The 12087-nt window shown below is 33.8% G+C and overlaps 1 protein-coding gene across 3 annotated transcripts in view; it reads left to right on the forward strand.

Annotated features, from left to right (window-relative positions):
• Positions 1–12087, forward strand: part of SSBP2 (single stranded DNA binding protein 2) — a 404380-nt gene that overhangs the window by 42060 nt on the left and 350233 nt on the right. The window lies entirely within an intron of this gene.

The raw sequence follows: 12087 nt of genomic DNA on the forward strand, positions 1-12087 counted from the left end.
GGGATGATTGAGACACTAATGCATTGTTGATGGAGTTGGGAACTGATCCACCCTTCTGAAGAGCAATTTGGAACTATAAAACTGTGTATACACTTTAATCCAGTAATAACACTACTGGGTCTGTATCCCAAAGAGATTAAGAAAAAAAAGAAATTATATATATATGTATATATATATATATATATATATATATGTATATATATATGTATGTATGTATGTGTGATGTGTGTGTGTGTGTGTGTGTGTGTGTGTGTGTGTACACACACACTGATAGCAACTCTTTTTTATAGTGGCAAAGAATTGAAAGTATCCATCAATTGGGGAATGTCTGAACAAGGTGTGGTATATGATTATGATAGAATACTATTGTGCGACAAGAAAGGATGAGTGAGATTCTTTCAGAAAAACCCAGGAATACTTATGTGAACTGATGCAAAGTAAAGTGAAGAGAACCAAGAGAACATTTTGCATTATAACAGAAATATTTTACAATGATCAACTGTGAATGACTCAGCTCTTTTCATCAGTGCAGTGATCCAAGAAAATTCAGAAGGACTTGTGATGAAAATATTGTCAGCCTCCAGAGACAGAACTGGAGTCTGAATGTAGTTCAAAGCATACTTCTTTTTTACTTTTTTTCTTTTTCTTTTTTGTGTTTCCTTTTCAATATGGATAATATGGAAATATATTTTGTATAACTATGCATGTATAATCTTTAATTAAATTGTTTGCCTTCTCCAGAAAGAGGGAGGAGAGAAAGGGAGAGAATTTAGAATTAAAAATTTTTCATGTAATTGAGAAAAAATAAAAATTTGATGTTTTCTTCACTTCCTCTTAATTTTTTTGGTATCCCTGCATTGATCTGTTGTTTCTTTGCCAACCCCTTTTTCTGTTTAGAATATACTTAACTTTTATTAAAAATTTTCCTATCTTAAGCATATTGTTTCTCTTGTTTATCCTTTAAAATTCATCTTTGAGTTCTAATTTCTTCCATTATCTCTTCCTTGAATTCTTTTATTAATTTCCTTAATCATCTTGGATTATTTGCAATTATCCAGTTATTGTTTCTAGGATTTAGTTATAGTTATTATAGCATTGTACAGCCTTCTGGAGATTTTGTTTCACATTCTTTCAGCCTGTTACTTTTGAATTAATAAAACTTCTGGTTTCTTGAATCTTTCTGATTTTGTGTGTGTGTATGTATGTATATATATATATATTTATATGTATTTATATGTGGAGTTATCCTTTTAAAGATTTCTTTCATTTTTATCTTTATGTGTTGCTGTTATTGTTTTTGAATTGAGTTTCAAACTGTGATGAAGGTATGTCTAACTTAGACCTAATGATTGGAAGTCCCTCACTGTTTATATATAATAATTTGCATCTTAAAAACCCCTTAGTAATTTTGTTTTCATATTTGTAATTTCCTAATGTACTCCCTATCCTGATAGAACCATCTTTGTAACAAAATATAAACAATTACAGACTATCAACCAGCAAAAGACCTTTTTTTCATGTGGTATACATAGAATTCTACATATGTAGTATCAGAATTTTTTAGGATAAATCTTATTTGGGAATTCTTATCCTAGAGTCCATGTAAAATTATTTCAGCATAATTTATTTCTTTTGTGATACTATGCAATTTTTTAAGTTGGTTTATTTTTTGCAAGGCCCTGGGATAAATGACTTGCTCAGGGTCACATACCTAGGAAATTAAGTACACTATCTACTGTGCCACCTAGCTGCTCCTAATCCTATGCATTTTATTTTTTATGTTTCAAAACATTATTTTTGAAAAGATTCAAGAGGCTTCCTCAGACTCCTGTGGGGGCAGGGCAGGGACAACTAAGACATAAAAGAGGTTTTAGGACCAAGAGCTGAATAGAACTTATTAAAGATTTTTAAAATTCATTTACATTATTGTAGACATTGAGCAGTTGTGAATATTGTATCCTTGACTCTGAATCATTTTCATATAAGTTGATTGTGTTCCTCTGAATCTATCTCCTCCTCTCTCCCTTTCTCCCCTCCCCTCTCCTCTCCAATAACACAGCTCCAATCAGCATTATTAGTTTTCAGATATTTCTATAGCCATTCTAGTATTGACTATTTTTGTCTTTTATCAACTTTGCTGATTTTCTGGGTTTGAATTAAAAATGGAGTTATTTTAATTTGCAGTTCTCTCATTTTTAGTATTTTGGGGCATATTTTCATATTGTTTGTAATTTGCAATTTCTTTTGTAAAAAACTTGTCTTGCTCTTTGTTTGAATAATCTTTTGGGGATGATGGTTCTTGTTCTTACATTTGTATTAATTCTTCATATGTCTTTGATATCAGATTTTTTTAATCAGTTGTTTCTTCAAAGCCTTTTTTTTCCTTTCACTAAACATTTTCTTTTCATTTTTCTACCTACATTGATATTTTTTGTTCCAAGTTAATTTTATATATTAAAAATTGCCTATTTTTTCCTTCTTATAATGGTTGCTGTCTTTGGTTGCCTTCAGAGACCCAGACACTATTGTGAAATATTCTTTATTATGTTTTTAATACTCTAATTTTTGAAAATGTTGTGACTTTTTCTATTCAGGTTTGAAACTTATTGTGATAAATTGTATATGATGGAAATTATAACCTAGCTTTTGCCAGACTGATACCAAGTTTTTTTAGGAGTTATTGTCACATATGGAGCCTTTCCTTTAGTGATTTTTGTTCTTGAGCTTATTAAATTCTGTGTTACTTTTTAAACTTGATTTTGACTCTTGATTTCCAAATCTATTTCAACTGTTCTGCTTTTCTATTTTTTAACCAGTACTAAATGTACATTCTTTTTAAAAATCTGAGTGATGAATTCTTTGCTTATCCACATTGGGCTTCTTAGGCAATATGTTTGTCCTTCTCATTGAAATTCTTCCTTTTGTTATCTGCACAGTTTCATTCTCTGACTAAAGTCTCTCACTTTTCCTGTATGACTGACTTCCTGTATGACTTCCTGGACTGACTTTCCTGTAGAATTTGTGTCCATGGGATTCTACTTACCTTTTCTCTGCACGCTTGTAATTATCTTTCCCCTAAATAGGGTGTGTTTCATATTGTGTGTGGCTTTCTTCTCTCTCATCAACTCTAGAACTAAAGCATTATTTAAAGCAGCTAAAGAAATTCTCAACTTCTTTTTTGTGTTTTTGGCAAGGGAGAAAGGGGTGGGAGAAAGAGTTTGGGGAGAGAGAGAGAGAGAGAGAGAGAGAGAGAGAGAGAGAGAGAGAGAGAGAGAGAGAGAGAGAGAGAGAGAAGAAGGAGGAGGAGGAGGAGGAGGAGGAGGAGGAGGAGGAGGAGGAGGAGGAGGAGGAGGAGGGAAAAGGGAAGAGAAAGAAAAAGATGGCTACTGCTTTAATCATGAGTCACTCTCTACCAGGCTCGTGGTCTGTTTCCCAAAGTCCTCTTCTATTTTATTTTTCTATGCAGGCTCTAATGATGACAAAATCTCTTCTGTTCTTCTCTTATTGATCTTCACTGAAATGTTCTCAGTGCTTCTACCCTCTGGTTCTTGGATTTTATCACATAAATACCCTGCTTAATATTTAATACCACATTGCCTGCCCTTTTGAATCCAGGGCTCTCTAAGGCTCAGATCTTGTGTATCAAAGTAAACTCCTTTCCTCTCATATTTTAATTCCTTCCCTTTCTGTACACTTCATGACTTTATTCCTGAAATCAAATAGTTGTTTTCTCACTTCCTAACATTCAGAGTTTCCTAATTTTCTAATTTCTACATACATTTTACATACTTGTAAAAAGTAACACAGATTACCCAGACCCCTTTTTCCTGATGGTAATTATTCTTTTATCCCTGCCTTCAGAGTTCTCTGGAATCCTTAAGGGGAATTGGGGGTGTCCAGGCTGTATGCCAATGGCTCTAGCCTCCATTGCCAGAGCTACCTTAGTAATGGGGGTGGTCTCTTGCACCCCAGACTTATTTAGTACCTAACAGCCAAATTAGCTTTCAGAAAGGCAAATTTACTTCAAAAGTTATAATCACAAATATACAATATAAAAATATTGTTTCCCAATACATGGAAGCATACTACCCTACCCCTCTTATCTTGCATCTACTAATTCCTCTGGGAGAGGGGGAAGAGGGGGGAAAGGAGAAGTTGAATAGGTTTATAGTTAAGTTTATTTCCTATAGAGCACAAAGCTCCATTTCCAAGTCCAGAACCTCACTTGGTTTTGATTTTTAGAAATCTTGGCTTCTCAGGACTTTCCTGCTGGGTTGGCTGGTTACAGCATCCCACCTGGCTCCAAAGTTGCCTAACTCCATTTTCAGAGAATTAACTATTGGTACCTGAAACTCACATGGACAAACAACAGATTTCTTAGAGTCAGGTTAATAGAGAGAGTAGGGGACCGGAAGTCCTTCCCCCTCACTGTTCATGCTATTGGATGCAATAGTAGAATGAGCACCAACCAGAAAGAGCTCCAGTTTTAAAGATGTTAGTTTTGGTTAGGCAGCCAGTCCAATGAAGTCACTTTCATTCATGTGATAAGGGATACATCTCCATGTTAGGCAACCTGAGAATCCAGAGCACCCCCAAGCCCCCCAACTCCAAGGTTCAGGCAATCTGCTTATTGTCCAAAAGCTTCACTAAAGAAATATTCATTTCTTTCTGGGCTTATAAACATAAACAAAAATTCTTTTACCTTGCTATCTCCCTAAGCTCTATGGTCAACAGTTAGAGAGCATCTAAATCCTCAGCACCTACTCAGTCTTCAAGGCCTTGCAATCTGGTTCCTAATTTCACTGCTTTATTGAAGCTGTTTTCTTTCAGGACACTAATGATGTTTTAATTACTAGATTCAATGGTCTTTTCTTAGTCCTTAATCTCCTTTGATTCTCCTGGAATGTTTGATATTGTTGACTCCTCCTTACATCTGGATGCCTTCTCCTTCGCTGCCTTTTGTGACACTACTATTTCTTGATTCTCTTCCTATTTTGCTGATTAATTCTTCTCTTTCCCCTTCATCTCCTTCCTCCTTGACTACTTTTCCTGTTTCTAAATTTTCTCCCTATTTGATCTTATCCATTTCAGTGGCTTCAATTATTTTCACCTCTCTGCAAATGGTTCCCAATCACACATACATGCATATATGCACACGTGTGAGTATATGTATGTATATATATATATATAAAATGCACATACACATTTATATTACCTCAGTCTTTCCATTGAGTTCATTTTACATTAAACTGCTTGTTGTCCTCCATTTGCATGTGCTGTTGGTGTCTCAAACAAAATATGTATTAAATAGAAATCTTTTTTTTCTCAGCTCCAAACCTGCCAAAGGCAGAGATCTGACCATATACCTTCCCTTTAAAAAAAATCTTCATTGAGTTTTTATGAAATAAAAGCCTGAAATTTAATGTTCTTCATATTAGGAACAGCTTACCTAGAAATTTTTTCCCCATCTTTTCCCTTTAACATTCTCTATGATCCATTTACATTGAACTAGTTGTTTCCATATCTGCTTGTGCACTCTTGAATTCTCTCTTCCCTCCCCTCTCCCTTACTCTGTCTCTAAAAACACAAAAAGTATAGAAGCTGAAAATTTCCCTCCTTTCTCCTTGGTACCTTTCCTGGGCCATATATTCTTCCCATTTCAACTTTGTTAGTTTTGCTCCACCATCTCCATAAACTATTTTTTCCTCTCTATACCCTAAACTCTTATGTCAAATGTTTTAGTTTACTTATTGAATCTCATCGTTGCTTCTTTCACATTTTGCATTTATCTGTATATTCCATATTCTATATTTTCATAAAGCTTTAGGGATCACTGGCCGCTTCTCCAAATTTAATCCTGTGTTAGTCCTTGGACAGGAAACATTCATTCCTGAGCTTGCATTCCTTAGACATAGCCTTCAAGAACTTAGGGTCAGCTCCATGCCACAGTGTGGCATATATAGATGAATATATTGTACATATTAGATATTTAATAAATATTTAATTGAAGTTGTGTCCATAGCATTATAAAGGTTTTATCAAGTAATGCTCTTAAAGTATTATATTGACAATAAGATAAAAAAATTTCAATCTTCTAGGGATATTGAAGATTATGTACTCAAAATTAATTTTTCAGATGCAGAAATAGGTCTAGAAGGATGTTTACACAAGGTCACACATGTAATAAGCAACAGAGCCAAGATTTGAGTCAAAGTCCTCTGTTACAGATATTTTCCAGATCGATCTAGTTTTCTACTTTATCACAATTTCTTTTAATTGTGTACAAAAGTAGAACAATATCTTCTGTAAAATGACATTAAGGACAGTTATGTAAATAGAACATTTATATGGCTAAGAATTTTAGGTTTTCAAAATTTTTTTGGTGCATAAGTACAACTGAAGCTGCTTAAAACCAACATGATCTGAAAATCTTTATATATTGTAGTGCTTTTTTATTTTCCATAATTTCATTTCAAAAGGCAAAGGAGGATTCTCTAGTTAAAAAGAGGGGTTTCACATGCTTCCTATGGGGACATTCTTCAGGAATTACAGACATCTTTATCAGCTGACAAGCTCTAACCAGAGATAGCCACTGTGCTAACTAATCTAAAAACATTTTTTCTTGAGTTTTTATTTGAGGATTTGTTGAGTTCTGGCTGTACTAGAAATGTAACACTGAGGTCTTTTATGTAGTTTATTGCAATTTCCTATTAACTGTCTCAGGTATCACCTGTCCCATTGCTTTATTTTAACTATAAAAGAGTACATAATAAAAATCTGTCAATTTTTTCCTTTGTAAATTGTCCCCTAATGAATTTATGCCAAAACTTTTGATTCAGCTGAGGAAAATACTCAATAATTTAATGAAGATATATTCAGAGTAATTTTTTTAATTTCATTCAAAAGAGAGGAATAAGTTCTTTTTTAAGTTGAATCAAAAGATGTTATATCTCTTTCTTCATTGAAATATTCCACAATTCAGTGAATGTTCATTAGCTTAGTCCCTGATGTGGAAAGTAACAATATAGTGAGAATTGAAGCATAGTTTTGACTTGCTTTATATTCTCAGGATTTAGCATAGTGTCTGGAACATAGTGCTTAATAAATATTTGTTGGTTGAAGGAAAGTGAGTGGCAGCTTGGTGTGGACAGAGAGTTGGGTCAGGAAGTCCTGCCTCTGACTGTCAGACTATGTGCCTCTGGGCAAGTCACTCTCAGTGCCCCAGGAAAGTCCCTGAGATAAATTACAGAGATGTGGCTACTCTGCATTGGTAGAGTTCCCTTCAATGATGAAACCACAGGTCTTTACTCCCCCATCCCCCCCAAGAAAATATTAATAAGTTCTCCTTAATTTTTCATAATATACTTTTGAAGTTTATTCCTTTTTATCTTAGAATTTTATGTTTCAGATTTTTTAACCATTCTAATATCTGTTTGAGTTTCAATATTATTACATATTTCAATGTAAAAAGCAAGCAAGCAAAACTGGTACAAGTGGTTGGTTGTTAATCATTCATTTTTCAGTCATATCTGACCCCATTTGGGGTTTTCTTGGCAGAGATAATGAAATGGTTTGCTATTTCATCTCCAGCTCATTTCACAAATGAGGAAACTGAGGCAAACAGGGTTAAGGGAGTCTTCCAGGGTTATATAGCTATCTATCTGAATCTGGACTTGAACTCAGGAAGAAGAGTCTTCCTGACTCTGGGCCTGCCATTCCATCCACTATGCCACCTAGCTGCCCAAACACAGGGAGCAGTGGAGTCAATTTTCAGCTCTTAGAGATTTTCTTTTATCCCATACTTACAATTGAGAATGGTAAAGAAAAAGAAAAGATGCACTACATATTAAAAAATGTGGGCAAAGAGTAACGACATCTCTTTAATCTCCTACCTCTCTTTTTGGATTTTATTTGTCAACATAAAATTGCCTAATTTAAAGCCTTAGATAACTACTCCCTTTAGAGTTATTTTAGAAACTCATGAATTTGGACTTGACTATAGAATAGAGTTTATTTTTATTTTCTTTCACCTCTAGCTCAAATATTGCTTGTTGCTCAAAGATCTGAACTTTGGGCCCATATATTTTTCTTATTTGGATGAATTACTGAATGAAGCATCAAGATATTTGTATTGCCATAATAGATTCAAATATCTAGAAATCCAGACCATAGATTAACATTAGGGAATAGCCATAAAGAAAGGTGTACTTTAGTAGATATAAAAGGAGCCTCAAAATCAGAAAGACCTGGATTTCAGTCCTATCTCTGACATTGGCTAAGTGACCCTGGGCAAGTCACTTAACCTCCAAGTAAGACTGTTATAGAGAAAATGTCAAAGTGCATTGGTAGAGGAGTTTTCCTTACCTCTATCCATATTCTCTACTAATATTAGACTTTATTATAGAAAATGTTTTGCTAATTCCAAATTTGTTTTAAAAATGAAACTTAAAAAATAAGTGATAAATTAGTTCTGTAGTTTGATAGTTTCCCACTTAACTTTTCCCAGTAATATTAGCAAAAATCCTAAAATCAATCTGGGAATTTCTACTGTAGCCATTTATTTTATTTTGTTTCCAAACCTTCAGTAACTTCATTTGTGATCCTAATGTAAACAAAAGCACCTCATTAATTTTTGTTTCAGGGTAACACCATAGGATCTTTTTTTTTTTTAAAAAAACTTTTCATTATGGGAGACATTTATGAACCAATACTCAAAGTGAATTTAAGCATATTCCAAAATGCTTCATTTAAAAAATAAACAAAAATGGTGCTAACTATGCAATGTAGAAACCACATGTACTACCTAAGCACTCTGCTGTAGCAAAGTTGACATTCTTGCTGTTACGCCATCGCCTATCTTTATGCCTTTGCCCAGGCTGAACCTTAATTCTGGATGCCGTCTCCTCACTTTTGTATGCTCAAATTCCAGTCCCTGTAGAACTCCTTTCCTGCTGTCAATGTCCCCTCTCCCCTTTTACCTGTTTTGATACCTAAATAATTAAATATTTAATGTAGACTTATTTTGTTCATGTTGCTTACCTCCCCTTAAAATGTCAATTTTTTTGAGGGCAGGAATATTTTGGTCTTTGTGTCTTCTGTGACTGGCATGTACTTACTAGACTCTTCACCCTTATTTGAATATCTAATGAATGTGAGAAATTTAAAGTTCATATTAGTTGACTCATTTTATTATAAAAGTAGTATATGTAAAGAAAAAAGCATTGTAGCTGTTTAAAGTTTATTCAGTACAAATAATATTATTATGAATTTGTATTTGTGTAAGCTGGTGTTTGAGCAAATTTGGCCTTAGTTTATTTTACACTTCTTTTCTCCATTCTATTAAAAATGAGAAGACTATACCTGTGGAGCTAAAAGATTCAAAGTATGATGAAGTGAGATATTGTGTGTGTGTGTGTGTGTGTGTGTGTGTGTGTGTGTGTGTGTGTGTGTGTACCTGCACGTGCGCTTGATCTTGGCTTTGTTTTTAGCAAGGAGTGAAGATTTTTTTTTTCAAATAAGTTGCATTATTTCATTGTTTAGACAATGGAATTCACCTTCATGGGAAACTATCAACATTCCAGTGTAAATCCATATCAGTTAGAAATGTTTTTGCAGTTTGGTGAAAAATATTTTTTATTTGTTGCTTTTTCTCTCTTCACTATATCTCAGTGTGGCATAATGAATAATGCCTGACCTGGAGTGAATTCATCTGGGTTTGTGGCCTATCTCTAATACTAGTTTTAATTCTAGCAACTCCCCAAGACTCACCTGTTAAGCCACAGATAGGTAGGGATCTATTTTGCTCCTGAAATCAAATTATTTCTCTTTTTATGTATTCTTTTCCCTGTTCTACGTCCTTTTTTTACAGTTGTGTCTTTATTGCATTTTAATATGTGTCACAGCTAAGGTGAGAGCACTAGCTATGATAGAAAAATTCCATTTAAGTAAAATGTTTGTCTTTTTTAAAAGTATTGGTGTTAGAGTCAACAATGTGGATTGATACAAGCTTGATATATTTTAAAACCACCTTTTTTTGTGGGCTAAGCTGATACTTTTATATATATTTACACCTAATTTATTATAAAAGTGGTTTGTGGTAGCTGAAGTATAATAATGCTAATTTGCTAACTGTTAATTTGCTAATTATTGTTTGCTGCTAAGCATTAGATTTGGATCACCATCCATCCTTTCAGTCTATTCTATAACTTAGAAGTCAAATTTTTCATCTTAATTCATACTTCTGATCTTATTGTTGCTCAGCTTATAAAAGTCTTTGTGGGTTGCCATTCAGTAAAACTTAAAACATTTATTGAGTGGCTGTTATGTTCCAAGTATTATGTTATAGGGGTGTAAATGCACCAAAAGAATTAATTCTTACTTTTAAAGAACTTAAGTTATAATGGGAAGACAACAATAAGTAAATAAGTAATACAGCTAAAGAGAATAAATACTAATAAAGGTTAAGCTTAGTTTGAGGAAATCAGGAAACGTTTCCTGTAGAAAGATTGTGATACTTGAGCTTTATCTTAAAAGAAAAAGAATAGTAGTGGTAAGGGTAGGTGAGGTAGGAGTACATTTCAGACACAGATAAAGAACCAGTAGAAAGACACAGAGAAAAAAGATGGAGAATATTGAGTGAGGACCAGAGAAGTTTTTATGAATTTAAGAAGGGAGGTTTAATGATGTTGGGAAAATAGATTGGGGCAAAGTTGGAAGGGCTTTAAAAGCTAAATAGAAGAGTTTTTATTCTAGAGACAATAGGCCACCAATGTAATTTGTTGAGTTAGGGAAATAATTTGGTCTGTCAAATTAAAATGTAAGTTTTCTTCATATTCAAGGTCCTCTACAGTCTGACTTCAGGATATCTTTCCATCCTTTTCTTACAGTTGTTTCCTTTCATATAATCTACATTCCATCCCACCCCTCTAGTTTAGACTACTGTTACTTCAAATGTATCTTGTACTTTCCAGCTTCTAGACCATTGATCATCCCTTTTTTAAAGCCCATAATGTCTCCCAGAACTGTCTTTCCTTTCAGTGTCTTCTTTTTATTCATCTACCACACATGTTGTTACTCTCATGTAACTTTGAATTTAAGAAGGGAAAATTGTAAGAGCCAATGGGATAGGAACAGTCAATATGCTGTGACATGTTTGAGAACTAGAGCTTAGTTTTTGTTCCTCGTCTGAGAATTTTCCCTCTAGTTTTGTTTGACTATACCATAAAGTACATGCCATTGATTCTAATAGAGACAGCACTAAAATGTTAAACTATTTTCTTCAAATCCATTATCACTACTAGGAAGACAATTAGAACATATGTTTTAATCATAGTGAGTTAGCAGCATGATTTTCCTTTGCAAAGATCAGCATACAGAGGTGGAGAGAAGAAATGGAACTCAGGAAAAATCAGTTAATCAAATTGGACTTAAAACAATATAGTAAGAAAATCTAAAGTTTTCAAAATTAGCAGAAAAGTCAAATAAGATTTGCAGATATGTTCATTTATGAGGAAAACAATAACTTATCTCTTTGCTCAATTTATGTATACACTTCATATAGCAAGGGTCTAGAGCTCCCTATACCTATGTAAATCTTAGGGAAAGACTAGTAGTTCTGAGTGGTTGTATTTGACAGACTGAGGATTTGAACCTGAGTCTTCTTAATAGCAAACTTCAGCAACTGAAGGACTTTTTGATTTTTGTCATTAATATCCCCAATGCTTAGAGTAGTGACTGACATCTAATAGGTGAAGAAATAAATGCTTGTTGGTTGATTGATTTACTTGTTTTGCTATTGCCTCATCTATTTTTATTTTGAGTTAAGAAACTCCTTATAGTGGTGCTAAAGACTTGACAGATTGCAGTCAGTCTCATTTTACTGTGAAACAATATAATAGACCTTAAGGCTAGACATTTTAAATTATTTGGATCAGTAAGGGAAGAAACTTTAGAAACAAAGGTCTTTTCTGTCCCCAGTAAAAGGATGGATGGTTAAAAAGTAATGACTACTTTTGTTTCTGTCAAGGGACTGTCCAGAATGAGCCAAGAGATAGAGAATGGGATATCACTAGAATAGCACAACTTTAG

The sequence above is a fragment of the Macrotis lagotis genome, chromosome X (genome assembly GCF_037893015.1).
Source record: "Macrotis lagotis isolate mMagLag1 chromosome X, bilby.v1.9.chrom.fasta, whole genome shotgun sequence".
In the NCBI taxonomy this organism is placed as follows: domain Eukaryota; kingdom Metazoa; phylum Chordata; class Mammalia; order Peramelemorphia; family Peramelidae; genus Macrotis; species Macrotis lagotis.